The sequence below is a fragment of the Miscanthus floridulus genome, chromosome 18, assembly GCF_019320115.1.
Source record: "Miscanthus floridulus cultivar M001 chromosome 18, ASM1932011v1, whole genome shotgun sequence".
In the NCBI taxonomy this organism is placed as follows: domain Eukaryota; kingdom Viridiplantae; phylum Streptophyta; class Magnoliopsida; order Poales; family Poaceae; genus Miscanthus; species Miscanthus floridulus.
The window spans coordinates 87,621,925-87,639,792 of record NC_089597.1 but is presented as its reverse complement, the minus strand read 5'-3'; the positions used below and the strand labels follow the sequence as shown (position 1 = coordinate 87,639,792).

Sequence of the window (17,868 nt, the reverse complement as noted above, 5' to 3'; positions counted from 1 at the left end):
GAAGAGTTTCAGAACAAATGTTTGTTGTCCTATACCAAAACATGTGACAAACACAATTGTTCAGAAATTTCCATTACCAAGAGTTCTGTTACACAGGTAGACAGATACAACTAAAGATAAAGACAGACTTTTCTTTAAGGAAGTTGTAGATAAATCTGTTCATGATGCCATATCAAGTCATAACGAAGCTTTCGTGGACATATTCCACAACACCATGAGAGAGGCGATTCATGGATTTCCACTTGGTCAAGGCGGACCGACTTATTACAACATTCCAGATCCATCGACCCAAGGGACTAATCAAGTCGGTACTAGCCATCAAGAAGCAGCACCAGCTAGTAATGGTGATGTATAGACAGTTCAAGGTTCATCTGAACAGGCTCAAAGAACTAATATAAATCAGATATAGTATAATCCTAGACCGTCAGTACAGCATATGCAACAGTCGGTGGGGCAAAGTTAGAACCAGGTGATCAATTTTGGCACATCAGGCCACATACCATCGTTGGCTCAAAAAATAGCACCATCAATTCAAAGGATCCATAGGGATATAGATCCTTATGTCTATAATCAGAAAATTCAAGCAGCAAGCCTACAAAGGGCCCAGCAGATTGAGATTCCACAAGGGTATCACTGTGGCATGGATTATAACACCCTTCACATGATGCCAAACCCAGGATACCAAGGCACACGGGATTTTAATCCACAAATGGGTCAGCAAGTGCAAACAAATCAAAATCCACAAGCTGATGAATTACTGCTGAGGGTGACCGAGATGATGAAGAATTAGTTTGGTCTGAAGCCGAAAGGGTTGACTTTTTTGTACAAACGCCCATATCTAGAATGGTATGATTTGGTCGCCCTTCCCACAAATTATAGGCTCCCAAAGTTTGCTAAGTTCACTGGCCAAGACAATACAAGCACGATAAAATATGTCAATCAGTATCTTATATAATTGGGCGAAGCATCAATTGAGGATGCCCATCAAGTTCGTTTGTTCTCCTTGTCCTTATCAGGGCCAGCCTTCACTTGGTTTTCATCCTTACCAGTCAATTCCATTGTCAATTGAGCTGACCTAGAGAAAAAGTTTTATACATATTTTTATACTAGGACTAGAGAAAAGAAGATTATCGATCTGACAACTATAAGACAGAAGACTAATAAATTGGGCATTGAATTTCTTCAGAGGTTCCGAGAAACCAGGAACCTGTGCTTCTCCTTAAATTTAGCAAATGATCAACTGGCTGCTTTAGCTGTTCAAGGGATGCTGCCAATATGGAAAGAAAAGTTGCTAGGACAAAAATTTGACAACTTAGGACAATTGGCTCAATGAGTGGCAACGCTAAATAGCTAATTCTAGAGTATGCGTAGAGATACCCGGTTATAGAAGAGTACCACAGTAGCCGAAGCTTATGATCCATACTCAGTCGATGACGGCTATGAAGATGAAGAAGAAGAGGTTACCACGGCTGAATGGAATTGGGGCAAGAAGACAGTAATGGTGCCAAATCTTTGGTGAAGAGGAGTTGAGGAGAGCTATGACTTTGATGTCACCAAATCAGATAAGCTCTTCGATTTCTTGCTTGAAAAAGGGCAGATCAAGTTGCCCGATGGTCATGTCACGTTGCCCCCTGATCAATTAAAGAATAAGAAGTTCTACAAATTCTATAATGCTACTTCTCATTCCACCAACGAATGCAAAATTTTCCGGCAGCATATACAGAGGGCTATTCAGCAGGGGAGGCTCAAATTTGATATGCCTTGAAAAATAAAAGTTGGTGATAATTCTCTCCTAGGAGATCAAAACATGGTTGATGCTGGACTACTTAAAGGAAAGACTAAGGTCCTAGCATCAACCAAATCAAAAGAAGCTAGAATAGTCGATCCCAAAATGTAAATATCGACTGACGAGTACAGAGAGATTCGGAGACGTCGTGCCGAGCAAAAGAGCCAATACGAGCAGGGGGAGATGTCAAAAACAGAGATGATAAAGCCGCGAGTTACATCTCGGATTATGTTGAATAAGTGACAGTGACAAAATGAAAAGGATTATCAGCATTGGTTAAAGGATCAAGCATACCTACATCAACTGAAAGAAGTGAGGTATGAAAGGAAACGAGCCAAATTATATTAGAATTGTCCTTTCTTTAGACATTGCTGGAATAAAGGTTTGAAGTTGCTTACCAGACATGAATGTCTAGAATGCAGCAATCAGTATTGGAGTTTAGGCAATCTCATACCAACCACTGGTCTATCCGTACTCAAGATGCATATCATCATGATAACAAGGATCATCGCTTAAAAAATGGAAGTGTTCATAATTGCCTGGGAAAAAGAGTTGTTGACTAGGACTAGGCTGATTATGAAGGGGAAAGCAACAAAAGAAAATATGTTTGGCAGGAGGACCTATGTTTGGCAGGAGGACCAATGATGTCTAGGAGGTTTAACAAGAAGTCAGAAGAGAAGGGTGCAACGCCTAAGGAATAAAGAGATGGAACAAGCTCAGGCATCCAGTAAACCTCAAGTATGGCGTACCAAGCAAACAACCGATAGAAAGCAACCATCGGCTAATATCCAAATGGCTCTTCTGTTGCCATAAGAATTCAGAGCTCCAGCAGATCAAAAAGTTTATTCAGATTTCGATGAATTGGAGTATGAGGAGATAGTAGCCAAGTTAACGGTTGTACAGCAAGCAATATTTGACAAACCAGTCAAACATCGGCACTTAAAAGTTTTATATATGAAAGTTCTTGTTGATGGGAAGCCGATGAATAAGATGTTGGTGGACGGAGGTGCTTCTGTCAATCTTATGCCTTATACCACTTTTCGTAAGCTTAGCAAGGGACCAGAAGATCTGATGGAGACTGACATGATGCTTAGAGACTTTGGAGGTAATACGTCTAAGACCCGAGGGGCAATAAATGCTTAGAGACTTTGGAGGTAATCGGAAGCAAGACTCTGCTCACCACATTCTTCATCATCGATGGAAAAGGGTCATACAATTTGTTCCTCGATCGTGATTGGATTCATGTGAACTATTGTATACCATCAACCATACATCAGTGTTTGATTCAATGACATAGGGATGATGTCGAACTGGTTCACGCTGATGAGTTCATGAGCACCGCAACAGTCGATCCAGTCTTTTGGGAGTTAGGGGATTTCGAATGCTTTTTTGGCAAGTTATGGGAAGGAGGCTTCATTAAGATCAGCAATAAAAGCCAACAACCGATGCAAGCAATCGGCTCTAAGAGTTTGTTTTAGTTAGTAGTCATGGCTTCGCGTCAGCCGTTGGAATAAGGAAAAATAAGCATTAGTTCTGAATACAGGTTTAGGCCAACGTATGAATGCTAAATGGAATCCTAAGTGTGGGTCAAAATTGATGGATTTCTTAAACAAAGTTTGTTGCACTTGATGAGATGCTTGCATTGGATCGATCTATCGTTTAACTTTTGGTTTGAAGAGTTCTGGTGCAACCTATCAATGGTGATCGATGAAACAAATTTGAAGGAATATTACCCTAACATTTGATCAACACTTGATAGCCGATTTATTTAGTCGTCGGCTCTAATAGCCGGTACCGGAAGGGTATCGCCTCTAGTTCAAAAATAAGCCTGAAGATGTAAAAAAGTCGATACGATACGTATCACCTATAGAGCAAAAACAAAAATAAAGACAGTCATGACAACAACAAGGGCGTCTACACTACTATGATGTACCTACAGCATGCTCAACGACCAACGTAGGAAGCCTCTTGGCCAGCCCTGACCTTTGTTGTAGTTTGTGGCTTCGTCCAAAGCAGTAAAATGAAAGATTGCTCGTAATCGGCTCAAAATTGGAAGATCAAGACATCAAGCCGATAGAGCACTCTGTGTAGTGCATGCAAGTCAGGTTTCCATGCATATATATACATGATGTATGTGGGCACAAAAAGGATGAATCAGATCTTGGAAGTACGTGTGGTCATGCCATATCATATGTTTGATTGGGAACGCAGAGATCATAAGGCCGACGAAGTCTAGCTAATATATGCGTACTGAGAGAAAGTCCAAGCAAAGGCATTCATCGGTTCAAAGCGGAGGTACGCATATTCTTTATTTCCTGTTTTTTCTATCACTTGTGAACAATCTATCATAGGGAAAACATGCTATCTAAGTAGTTGATGAATGAGATATGGTATGATGAAAGAAACTTTGCTTCTTTTTACAAAGTACTTGGAAAATTTTCTTATAAAAATTCAAAATCAATAGCTTGTCTCCTCAATGATGTTGAATTTTCTACCAGAGCCATATATTAGTCTCATTAAAAATCTTTCACATAAGCTGCTTGCTCTTTGTTGAGTTTTGTCAAGTTTTGTTGACCCTTGTTGAGAGATTTATCATGCTCCCAAGATTAAAATCACGTACACGCCACATATATGTGCTGCTTCTATACTAGAAGCATGCAAGAACATATTTTTCATCCATCTCAAAATGTTCTGCTCCTACACTGGGAGAAGAAAAAAAATGTTTGCTAGGTTTTATCAGAATAAATGCACCAAGTTCTTGATAACATTTCTCTCAAAATTTATTATAAAAAGAGACATGTGTTATGCAAAATATAAAAGATGGATACAAAAGAAGTCCAAAATAATTAAAAAAGGGAAAAAGAAAACATGAGAAAAGATAGTCCATGTTCTCACAAAAATATTCCATAAGAGAGAAATATATTTCAAAGAGCATAGTGGAATTAGGTTAGCCAACAAATATTCCACGCATATGCACATCTTGATCTAAGAGTATGATATTTCTCTCCTTAGATCCGGGATTTGACCTTACAATATATGCAAGGTAAGTACACTATATATGTTATCCCTACCTAAAACTCCACATAGGCTTTTTAGAAGTAGGATAAGAAGAGATAAAATAATGCTTTGATAAGGAACTATACACATTGAGCGATCTGAGAGAATCATTTGAGGAGCAAAGCTATGTTTTAATTTGAAAATCTTTCAAAAACCCAAGTTTTTTAAGCAGGAGAAGCGATGATGACTGGATTCTAATCCGTTCCATTCCTCAACCACCCAAGATAGTATGGTAGATACTTCAAAGTTCACATGTGTAGGTGAGGCTTGGAATAAGGTAATATCGCTGCTAGTAAATTCCCCGGCTCGTTGGAAGAAGACTATCGGCTAGAATACCTGAACTTTTATACAACATATTTTTGTACTGCCGGTTAACTTGTATTGCTATGATCGAACTCGGAGGGCCAGCTCCTGATCGGCTAAAGTAGATGAACGAAGATGCAGAGAAGATCAATTTTGAAGTTATCAAGATCAAAAAAAGATGGAGCCGATGTAGCTTTCAGTGATTGCGATCAAATATCATCAGCTAGGGAAAAGAAGACCATTAGATCAAAATAGTTCAAAGCATAAAAACTCATACTTCGAATTAGGGGGGCCTGTGTTTACACCAAAATTTGGTAAGCTTATTCTAGAAAGGAAGAGATCGACTGATGATGTCAAAAGCAAGAAAGTTTCCTAATTAAGGGATATTTATGAGCTGGCCAGGAAATATTATTTAATAAATTTGAGAGAGACATGACGTCCAAGTGTATATCAGGATAAAAGAAACAAGGACACGTATCAAACAAAGAAGCTTCATCAGCAAGGATTCTGCATAAGGAAAATTAGAGTCCATGTATCTTGATATTTCTTTATGTTATCTAGTTGTGTTCGTTTAGTACTCTTATCAGCCCAGGGTATAAATATAAACCCCTGGCTATTGTATCAAAAACAACAATCAATCCAATATACAAGTCATTTACTTTTTCGGCTCTAGCCATCCCTTAGGAGTAGGAGTAGAGTAGATCTCGATGAGTTCTTCAGCCAATACGACTGCATCGATCCGGTCAACCTCCACTGCTTGTTGTAAGTACTGTCATGACTTATACCTCTGTTCGTACGGCTGCATCGATCCGGTCGACCTCCACTACGACTCTAGTATAAGTTAGTTATCGATTCTTGCCTAGTTCAAGTATGGCTACATCGATCCGGTCGACCCTCACTGCATGAACTAGATCAAGGTCAAGTTATCGGCTCTACCTTAGAATGACAGTCTTTGGTAGATTAATTAAGTTACCGATATTGCTTTCATTATTTATCTAAATTACAGCAATATCACTCTACCCGATTGGGATTGATCTAGATTGGCCTTATATCCTGTTTAGCCCATCGTTTGTTAATCTAAAACTGATCTAATCTGTACATTAAACGATGAGTTATGTTTTATCGGCTGTTTTACATTAATCTTGATCGTGCATAGCGTGCGGTTAAAGCATGTTGCGTCTTGAGTAGATTGATTGGCTAGCGAAACCATTCCATGGCCTGTTATCATGGCCCGTGTGATTCTGTCTCACACCCCACTGTTAGCACTGTGGAGTGGGGATCGTTATTCGGTATGTCTATTCCTAATAAGGCATGACTTTAACTGTGCGCTATGCCTGAATCGGTTGTTTTAGCCGATATCGAGTGCTTTCACAAACAGTTCACATCACGAGACCATTGAAGTAAAGATATGTTAAAGAATGTGTTAGCCCCATGATCTTATTATTGTATTATGGCTTGCATGATTCTGCCTTATGCCCCACTGATATTAGTATTGAGTTAGGGTCGTCGAGTCTATTGTTATTTCTACGGCCTGCATGATTCTGCCTCATGCCCCACTGGTCATAGCGATAGATGAGATCTAACATGTTCATTAGATTTATCTTTATTAAACAGTTAAATAATGTTGAATTGTTTCTTTATATAAAAAGGAGTTCGGTTGCTTGTAATCATTGGCTCAGCATAAATCAATCATTGTTGACATCTTATTGCCATTGATTAATATCTGCTCAAATAACGATATTTATCTTGAATGATAACCGATTCTTCTTATACAACCCAATGAGCTTTAACCGATTTATTCTCATGAATATGCTGGAATCGACTGTTTAGTCGATCTCCTTTCATATTGGCTCTCAGAGCCGCACATTCGGAACTGTCTGGCAACACCAGCAAGTTCCGTCCTTAATTACTAATAAATTTTCTCTCCTTATCAATTACAGGGTCAAATTAACTGGCATATCTCGGGAGAAGTGTGCAGGATCAACCATCCCTGCGCTGAAACTAGGCGGATCTACAGCTCTATGGAGTAGACCCTTTCGGCTTGCTGCGTGTGTCCTCGGCACGGGACGAAAATTCTGTGTCGACACACGTTTATCATATATATATAAGTAACTTCCCTTAATAACAAACAATACATTGATTAAAATTAAATTGTGATTGAATAATTTATTACATTATTATATTAAATAATATATTTGTAGATGTAAACAAAACTATAGGATTAAGGAAGAACACAACGAACCGTGTACAAGCTCAACGATTATATTGACATTTACGACTTGTAGCCAGAGATATCTCTTTCTTATCATTAAGAAATGTAGCATACTTCTCCTTAGCATGTTGGTGTCTCAGTCCCCCGTGTCCAAGTTCTTGATATCTGAAAAATCATCGTATTATTACTTATTATCCCTTGTACATTATTCACCTCACTGGATGGAAAACGATGCAGTGACAAAAGGGATGACCACAAATTGAGATGCTCTCCTCTACAAATCTTGATAATTATTAAACAGTATATATTAATTCTAATAATTGAATGTTGACACATAGAAATCATCCTATTATAACTTAAATTAATAAGCTACTTACACAAGAGTTGCTGACATTTTCCTTGGATATATAGAGACTGAACCACCACATACCTTTATCTTAGGAGTCGATGGGGGTGACTGTAGTTCCTTATGATGGTCATCATCAAGCTTGGAGAAACACTGCCACCCGCTAGGGAACCTGTGAAGTGAGGCATGTACAACATGACCACACGTGTTCCCTGTGTGCATGCCACACTGGCCTAGGATTAGGTCCTCCGCTTTCCTACTGTGTCATGGTCGCTTCGCGGTGGCTATGGTCTCGTTCGCTGATCTGAAACTTGGCTGAAACTGACTAAAAAACACTGTTCTGGCTGAATTGTTGTGAGAGAAAAATACTGTTCTGGCTGAAAAAACAAGCCGAACAAGCTGAATATGGGGTAAGCCGAACGGGCCATATGCAATCAATGGCACACACGTCCTCAATTGGCCAATGGCAAAGGAAGGATTAAAAGTAAGGCATGGAGAAATTCGTAATATAGATAACAAATGTAATCATCTCTAGACGCCACCGTTAATTTACCAAAGTGTATAAAACACATACCAAATAAATATATTGAAATTAACATGTAAAATTACACATTATAATAGATAATAATAAATCTCAGTTTCTTTAGATATTGCGCTTGTGCTTTCTTTTATAATGCGATGCTTTCCGAATTAGCCAACCAAAATATAAATTTAACCAACAAATAGAACAAATAAACTAATGAAGTCAATTATATTATAGATGAAGTAAGAACAACTAATAAGGAATAAGAAGGAACAAAGAAGCAGCTACGGCCATGGCCCTTACCTGATCAAGTGGAAGAGTGCGTTCGTCAGTTTGTCTTTGTACACAGACAACACCGATATATAGGTCGGCGGCGCGGGCAAAAATTGTGCCGTCATGGCTTCGGCGGTCGGCAACACCGGCACGAATGATGCCTTCATGGCTCCGATGGGTCGGCAGCACCGGCACGAATTATGCCTTCATGGCTTCCGCGCCTCCGCCCGTGGATGATGGTGGCCTGCCGGCGTTGCAAATTTGTGAATACTGGTGGATTCAGGATTTTGCCTAACGGTACCCGCACTAAATTTTCCAATGCAATTCGGTAAAATCCATTTAACAAATTAGTAAATAATTATAAAATTTACCTATAAATTGATATAGAAGTACTAAATAATTACATTAATTAGCCAACGAATAATTGAAATATAACTTGCAAACAGGAATTACATATTTGCATACCTTTTTTTTAGATTGATCGGAGACCTGTGAGTGCTCCTTTGTCCCTTTGCGTGTCAATGTGTCGGGCTGGAATGCAGGCTGCCGGCTGCCGGCTGCTTGGCTCTTGCTGCCCGCGTCTGCCGTGGTGGGCCGTGGGCGAGCGCAGAGAGAGAATTTGAGGCGGCGGCGGCACAAGGTCAGGGAGACGGGGTGCGGAAGGTTTCGGTGGATAGATACATAGATAGGCATCTCGTGCGCCGGAGGGGAGGGGGAGGGGGAGGGGAGACAGATGCGGGTGATACAAGTCGGTGGGGCGGGGTGGGCGGGTAGAAAATTTGACGGTGAAAAAAAAATGAGAGGAGAGTGCGGTTCAAGAGAGTGTAAACATTTACAAGTTTACAGTGTGGATCTACTTGTTAGATCATGGTGGTTGACTTAGATTTGTTGGATCTATTTTTAAAGTAGATCTAAGGGATAAGAATTAAGGTAGGTACAGAACACCAAGATGAGAGACTATTTTCAATTCATTTACTCTTTTATAGTATAGATAATCACCGGTCCAGTCCTGCTAGTTGGGCCAAATCCCCTAAAATAGGAAGACCTCAGATCACCCCCTCCAACTTTTATTCTTGTGGGCTCTCTCTCGACACAAGTGCCCCTCCCCAGTCCCCACTGACCTGCCTATCCACATCGAGTGGCTCCCTGCCATGGGCGCTCCTTGCCAAGCCTGTCCTCGCTGAGTCTCCTTTTTGAGCCCATCCTCGTACATAGATGGGAGAAAAGGCAAAAAGAACACACAACTAGTGACATGAGGATCCAGTTGTCATAAAAAGGTATGGGCTTAAAATTGAGTCTGTTGCTGTGCTGGAGTTTGAGTAGAAATTTGAGAGTTGAAAAAAAGAAAGGCCTTCAAATTCTATGGCTATATTTGGTTTAACTTCTCGAAATTGCTTCTGCTGCTAAAAAGCAAATACCAACCACCAGGCAAAACTAGAAGCTTTTTTTACAGGATCAACTATTTTTATGTAGTATAGTTTTCGCAACTCTTGGCCTTTTGTCTTTTCAAATGAGTGAAATAATTATAAGTCATTACAAAAATCTTGATAGTTAAACCATCTCAAGTTTGACCAAAATTATAGAGAAAATCAAAAAGTTTTATAACATCAAATAGGTATACTATGAAATAATTAATGAAGACTCTAATGATACTTAGTTGGTACCATAAATATTATTATTTTATCATATAAATTTGGTCAAACTTGAGATCCTTTGACTGTCCAAGATTTTTAGAATAACTTATAATTTGGGAAGGAGGGAGTACATTTTACAAGCGTTTTAAGATCGACAAAGGGAGCATAAATTTTGTAGTTGTTTTAGGATCTATTTGCATCAATTAGTACTAAAAATTAGCTGACTAATACCTTATACCTGCTAATTTTTAGTAGGAGACTGTTTGGATTCACCTGTTAATTGATGGTTGGATAGTGGGTTAAATGTGTATATGAACTATTAGCACCTATTAATAACACCAAACATGTTAATGGAATTAATAGTTAGCAGTCCTCTAGCTAATAATTAGCATATTTATTAACAGTTCTGTTTGGATCCATTATTACTAATTTTAGCTGCTAATTTTTAGTGTTAATGGTTCATAACTTACATTTTTTCAGCATAAATATAGGTCACAATAGCTTTTTTCTGTTATAGAATAACAAAACCTTTTTCATAGTGGAGACCTTGCTAATACTGAAGATGAGAAGCTCGGCAACATAACCATAGACGGTTGTAACACAGAGATTTGTCATTTGACCTCAGCTTGCTTTGCGACCTGAGCAAAATATCCGCTACCTGTTACCCGAACCTAAAATATCTACTACCTGTTACCCGAACCTAAAATATCTAGACCCGAACTCGAACTACCCTGACCCAAACTAGCTCTGTTCACTTTGAACTTATCAGCTTAACATTTCGCTGACTTAGTGTGAGAGAAAAAATACCGTATCATAGCCGTGTCTTGTGTGTCTTGTGTTTCAAGTCCAAAAACCTTAGCCGCCGCGTGGGGCGACGCGTAGAATCACGCGCGGAGGCGGAGTCATCGCGGACTCGCGCACGGATGAAAGGTCCTAATATAGCTAGAGGGGGGTGAATAGCCTATTTAAAAATCTACAAATCAACTAGAGCAATTTGATTAGTATAACAAATAGCAAAATACAAACTTGCTCTAGCTCTACAAGGGTTGCAAGCCACATATCCAACAATTCTAGTTACTATGATCTCTAGACACATAATTTGCTATGTCACTACTCACTAAGAGCTCTCATACTTGCTACACTAAAAAGCTCTACTAGATGAACTTAAAACAATAAAGCAAGCTCTCAATTCTAATTACACTAAAGAGCTTGCTATAACTAGTTTGCAAGAATATAAATAAATGACTAGGGTGATTATACCACCGTGTAGAGGAATGAACCAATCACAAGATGAATACTAAATCAATCACCGGGAGAATACCAAAGGGCAAGAGACAACCAATTTTTCTTCCGAGGTTCACGTGCTTGCCGACACGCTAGTCCACGTTGTGTCGACCAACACTTGGTGGTTCGGCGGCTAAGAGGTGTTGCATGACCTTCGTCCACATAATTGGACACCGCAAGAACCTACCCACAAGTGAGGTAACGCAATGACACGAGCAATCCAATAAAGTTACCTTTCGGGGCTCCGCTGGGGAAGGCACAAGGCCCCTCACGATCACTGTGATCGGAGCCAGAGACAATCACCAACCTCCGCTCAACGATCCTCGCTGCTCCAGGGCGTCTAGGTGGCGGCAACCATCAAGAGTAACAAGTGAATCCCGTAGCGAAACACGAATACCAAGTGCCTCTAGATGCAATCACTCAAGCAATACACTTGGATTCTCTCCCAATCTCACAATGATGATGGATCAATGATGGAGATGAGTGGGAGGGCCTTGGTTAAGCTCACAAGGTTGCTATGTCAATGCAAATGGCCAAGAGTATGAGCTTAAGCCGGCCATGGGTCTTAAATAGAGAGCCCCTATGAATAGAGCCGTTGGGCTCCTTACTGTACTGGACACGGGGCGACCGGACGCTTCGGTCAGATTGATCGAACGCTGGCCCCCAGCGTCTAGTCGTGCGATGCACGCCACGTGTTCCTTCTCTTCAAATACTGAGCGCTCGATCCTAACGGTCAAGTGATGACCGGACACGCTGCTGCGAAGTGACCGGACGTTGGACCACAGCGTCCGGTCGTTTCCAGTAAGCATCCAGAAGCAAGAAAACACGACCAGACGTGTCCGGTCATGCTCGATTGGACTCACCCAACGTCCGGTCACTCGGCGTCTCCTCTGTGCGCTGCTACGTCAGTAGGATCGAACGCAATCCTCCAGCATCCGGTCACAAAGTGACCCAGCGTCCGATCAGAGACCGACGCTTGCGTCTTTGTAGCTTCTACTGACCGAACGCGTCGGTCCAACCGAGGTCAGCGTCCGGTCACTTACAATGACCTCCGTCTTTTTTGTATAGGATGCCAATGGCATCGTTGGACTGTCCGCACTCTACGGGCGGACACTTCGCCAGTAAAGTTCCTAACCCTTGCTCAAATGTGTCAACCACCAAGTTTATCACCTTGTGCACATGTGTTAGCATATTTTTACAAATATTTTCAAGGGTGTTAGCACTCCACTAAAATAAGTTAGAGCATCTAGTGGCACTTTGATAACCATATTTTAATACGAGTTTCACCCCTCTTAATAGTACGACTATCGATCCTAAATGTGATCACACTCACTAAGTGTCTCGATCACTAAAACAAAATGGCTCTTACTATTTATACATTTGCCTTGAGCCTTTTGTTTTTCTCTTTCTTTTTTCCAAATTCAAGCATTTGATCATCACCATGCCATCACCATCATTATGATCTTCACCATCGCTTCATCACTTGGAGTAGTGCTATCTATCTCATAATCACTTTGATAAACTAGATTAGCACTTAGGGTTTCATCAATTAACCAAAACCAAACTAGAGCTTTCAATGGAGGCGGAGCCGCGGAGGCATCGCGAACTCACGTGCGGAGGTGGAGTCACCGGCTCGTCGCGGACGACGGCACCACGCCACGATGGAGGGACATTTTACTTTTTGCCATCCTTACGGATGGCACTCCTTCGTTTGCCATTTTTACATGGACACCTACACATTTGCCATCGTAAACAGTAACACTCCTAATTTTTTGCCATTTTTGCTGATGTGGCATGCCATGCAGTCAGCCAATGTGATAGCGCCTCTCCTCCCGCTGCTGCTTCTCTCTCCCTCCACTCGCTGACATGTAGGCCCCACCAGTCAGGTTCATCTTCAACCTCTAGCCACCGGAGAAGGCTACAAGCGTGGGGATGGGTCACCCCCCACAGCGGCGATGTAGGCTGCTGCTGCGAGCTCTATGGCGCACCTGCGGCCGTGCACTGCACGTTGGACGCAGCCTTTCTCTACGCCGCCTGCAACGTCAAGGTGCACGGGGCCAACTCCCTTACGTCGCGGCACCACCGTAGTGGCCGCACGCGCCTCGTCCTCGCTGTCGTGGGATCGTCGGCGCCAGCACCGGATGAGGATGAGTACGAGTCCACGGCGACCTCCTGCGTGCCCACGACTGACTCAGCGGCGTCCACGGCAGAGGTGCGAGGCCCGCGCATTGGCCGAGAGCGGGATCCTGAGCCCAAGCCCGGGCACGCGCGCCGAGGTGGTGCTCGAGGGGTGGGCCAAGCGAACGGGCCTCGTGTTGAGGTCAGAGGCACACCAGCGCGCCGCACGGGTGCTCCTGGCCTGTGCCCATGACCTCGCCTCCACGCGCGTCACCATGGCCGCCACGCTGTAGCGAGAGGTGGCGGGGGTGCGGTGGGATTGGTGGCAGGAGCTAGGGCGACCACGGCGAGGCGCTACGATGCCTGGAGGTGTGCGCGCACGTGCCAGCGCGCTCAGGTATGTGGCCGTCATGGCCACCATGAAGAGCGCCCATAGGAACATGGTGCCCCTCCTGCACGCATGCTCGCCCCTTCTCTAGTGGCCAGAGGTTGAAGATGAACCTAACTGGTGGGGCCCACATGTTAGTGAGTGGAGGGAGAGAGAAGTAGCAGCGGGAGGAGAGGCGCTGCCACGCTGGCTGACTGTGTGCCATGCCACATCAACAAATGCCCTGTTCGGCTGCTCCACTCCCAGCTTATTTCAGCTTATTCTCTCTCACAAAACACTATTGAATCAACCGAAATCAGCCAAAATCAGCTGAAACTGGATCAGCCGAACAGGGTGACTGTTGGTTGATTTATTGTGAGAGAAAAATACTATTTATTGACTAAAAAAATACGGCTTATAAGCCAAACAAACAGGACAAAAAAACAAAAAATAGAAGTGTTTGTGTTTACGATGACAAATATAAATACCATGTAAAAATGGCAAACGAAAGAGTACCATCAAAGTTAAACTAGCCACTCTTGCCCGCACTTCGCTGCGGGTGATGTGCTTGGTATAGGAAAAATCTTGAAAAATATGACTCATATGTCTAATATGTTTTCTCATCGTGCTGGTATGGAAGGTCGGTCTCAATATTGTAAACGAACATAGAGGTTGGTTGTCATTACATGGTGCCTATTTTAGGCCAGTAAATCAATGACATGTTAGTGGAAAGAAGTATTTGATGGAGCTGGGCTAAAGCAACTAACACACTTAGATTTAAAGCACAAGCATACCTAGTGAAAACAAAAACACATAGCCTAACAACAAGGACACGAATTGACCAATAGAGGAAAAAACACAAAACAAGGTTCATAGATCCGCTGCCACAAACAGAAGGTCCATCAACGCACACATAGCCAGCATCGAGGATACAGAGGACCCCAAATCAGATGAAAAAACAAATCAATACTCCATGTGATCTAGAACCAAGAGGAGAGAAAAAGAACATTCCCATCAGGAAAGGAGAAAAGTGAAAGGGTCCAAACCTTCTCAGAGCTTGCGGCTCCTCAGCACTGACCCTCAGATCTAGCCCACTCCACCTTGCCCTGGTAGGAGGCAAGGCTGTGGGAGGCGGTGCCACAACAGTGGAGGACGACATCGAGTAGGTGCGGCCAGCCGATGTGGATAGCACGGTGGCAAGCCTCGACGGGTCGGAGCGGATGGGAGCTGCAGCTATGGTTGTGGTAGAACCTCCTAAATTATAGGGTCCACATGCACCTATCACTGTCCAATGACCTTTGACGTCTATGCATATGTTTCCGGTAACTTAAGAAGACTGTCGGGTGTCCTCGGGGAACCCTAAATCACCCATGATTTCCGAGCAGGATCACATTACAGAGTCATTGCAGTATTACAACAGTTTATACAAATAGATACACCAGAGTAAAAAAACAGCGAAAGTCTTACAATAACTTAGTTTACAAACCAATGATTTCAAACCTTACAACTAAGTTCGATGATTATTACAAAATGAAATAGTGGAGTGGCATTATAATATAATATAAAACACACAATGAAGCTGTCCTGCCCAAGGGCCACACATTTACTTCTCATCGTCAGATCGAACAATAGTCATGCAACATGATCCAAAACAGATCTGCTCATGAGGCTCACCTACAACAAGGGTCAACGAACCCTGAGTACAAAAGTACTCAACAAGACTTAACCGAAATAAGAACAAATAAACTCAGGAATGCAGGCTCAGGGATTCAAGGTATGGCTTTAGCAATAATCAAGGTTCTTTTGCGTAAAAGCTCTTTAACAAAAATTCTTTATATCAACATTTAAAACTTCATATAGATCAAATACAAAGCTGACATGACCCGCATAGATATCATGAAACTTCGTATCCACACTTTCTCAATCCAACCTCAAGTTCCAGTTATTAATACTACGATGATGAATAGAGAAGTGAGTCTCCATAACCGAGGAGCAACGATAATTCGAACCGATTAAAACCCAGCTGGGGATTCCAGACCACACGACATATGCAGGCCCCTGACTACATATATCAACCTACCCTCGGATCCTCTAAAACAAGAACAGGTCCGCGCCACCCGAGAATACAGTACTCCACCAATCCAGCCCAATGCCACGTGGGTACACGCTATTCCCGTCATCTCTCCACTCCTAGTGCACAAGTAGCCATTCTTGTAATAGAATAGTCAAGTTAAGGCTTACTGGAGTATGTGGTTAGTACTATAAAGTCTCACCGCACACAGTTCAACAATGGTACGGACCTTAACCGACACAGACGGAAAGAATCCGCTCACAAGACCTCCATGTCTTGTGGCTCACACACACCGAGTCTGTCCGGTGTAGATTTATTACTCCACATGCTCATATCACATGATAACATAAGTAAGCAAAGTTCCATTTAAAACTTGCAGATAACAGGTAATCACCCGACTTTGATCTGTCTAAGCATGGCTAAGCATAACTAGACATTTACGATGTAAAACTGGTAACAAGGTATATACGGAAAAACAATGTTGGTAATGCATCAATTAGGCTTTTACTTAACTCTTAATCGCTTGATGTAGTAAAGAAAAGCAAAAGCGAAATTAATTTGTAAAACACAAGGTAGGGTTGTATGTATCCGGGGCTTGCCTTCGTTGATGGAAAAGTTTGGTTCCTGCGATGTTCCACAAGTATTTGATTCGACCTCAACAAACGGAATAACCTCCTCCATAACTTGATTAACTACCACGTGTTCACCTTCGTTCACTACATGTAGTAACAATGCCATGTTTAACATGATGCGGAGTATGAAACATGATGCTCGATGATGGATGCAAAAATTAACAACTTGAATACAACTTTCCTTCGCGGTATAGTTATAAGCCAAACTAACCAAACCATATTCGTAACACTCACATCAATTGCCAAGGATCATTACCAACTAATGACCCAAGGACATCACTCAATCAAAACCTAAATCATTAAAGGTTACTATTTGCTTTTATGAATTAATTATTTAATTAAGAATTATGAAATAAATCAACTTGTTCCAATTGAGCTCAATTTTTTTAATTGTTCATCACATGATAAATAAGTGGCAAAACAATTTTCATAATTTTTGGATACATAATTAAGCCTAGAAAAATCATGGAAATCCATTTATTAATAAATTGAGCAATTTTTATCACACTCAAAATGTACTAAAAAATAATATTTCATATTTTTCTTAAATAGTATACATCACAGAGAGGTCACACAAAAATTTTCATAATTTTTGAAGCTCTAAATAAATCTACACAAAAATAACAAAAATAGATACTATTCATTCATTGCTGAAAATAGAAAAATCCATTTTGAACTACACAGTCACTGACAACTTGACCCCACCTATCATCCCCAACCTCCTGCTTGACTGCAGTGGCACGCGCGCTGACCGGTGAATTCTCGCCGCCGGTGAGACCAACGACGACGGTGAAAGCACCACCACGTCCCCTACACTACTACGCTTCGACTAGTGGCAAAAACAAGACCAAACACTAACTGGACCGAGCACAGCGATGACCATGGCGGGCACGATGGCACGGCCACGCTACACCGGCGACACAAGTGTGGTAGAGGTTAAACACTTAGCACAGAAGGGTTCAGCACCTCACCTCGAACACGACTGAGCAACGAGCAGGGTCGGAGGAGCAACGAAGATGCTGGTCGACGTTCCGAGCAGGCACGACGGAGCAGACCGTCGTCGGTGGCGATGCTCCGATAGCTGTGGTGGTCAAAATGAGAAATCAATGGGTCATAGAGTACCACGGCATCATGACAAAGCTGAAACAAGACTCAGTAGGGGCAGAGGCGCACCATGGAGCTCTGGCCACGGTGAAGTGCTTGCGATGGGGACGTTGCCGGCCACGAGGAAGAAGAGCGCGCAGAGCAGTTTTTTGGTGAAG

At 42.1% G+C, this 17,868-nt stretch overlaps 1 long non-coding RNA gene and 1 pseudogene across 1 annotated transcript; one reads left to right on the top strand and one right to left on the bottom strand.

Annotated features, from left to right (window-relative positions):
- Positions 1-7,005: 7,005 nt before the first annotated feature.
- On the bottom strand, positions 7,006-8,543 carry LOC136519934 (uncharacterized). Its single transcript, XR_010775080.1, has 3 exons — positions 7,789-8,543; positions 7,389-7,523; positions 7,006-7,221 (listed from the first exon to the last, which is right to left on the bottom strand). It is a non-coding gene; the product is annotated as an uncharacterized lncRNA (long non-coding RNA).
- A 111-nt stretch (positions 8,544-8,654) lies between these two features.
- Positions 8,655-13,959, top strand: LOC136524132 (uncharacterized; annotated as a pseudogene).
- Positions 13,960-17,868: the final 3,909 nt, after the last annotated feature.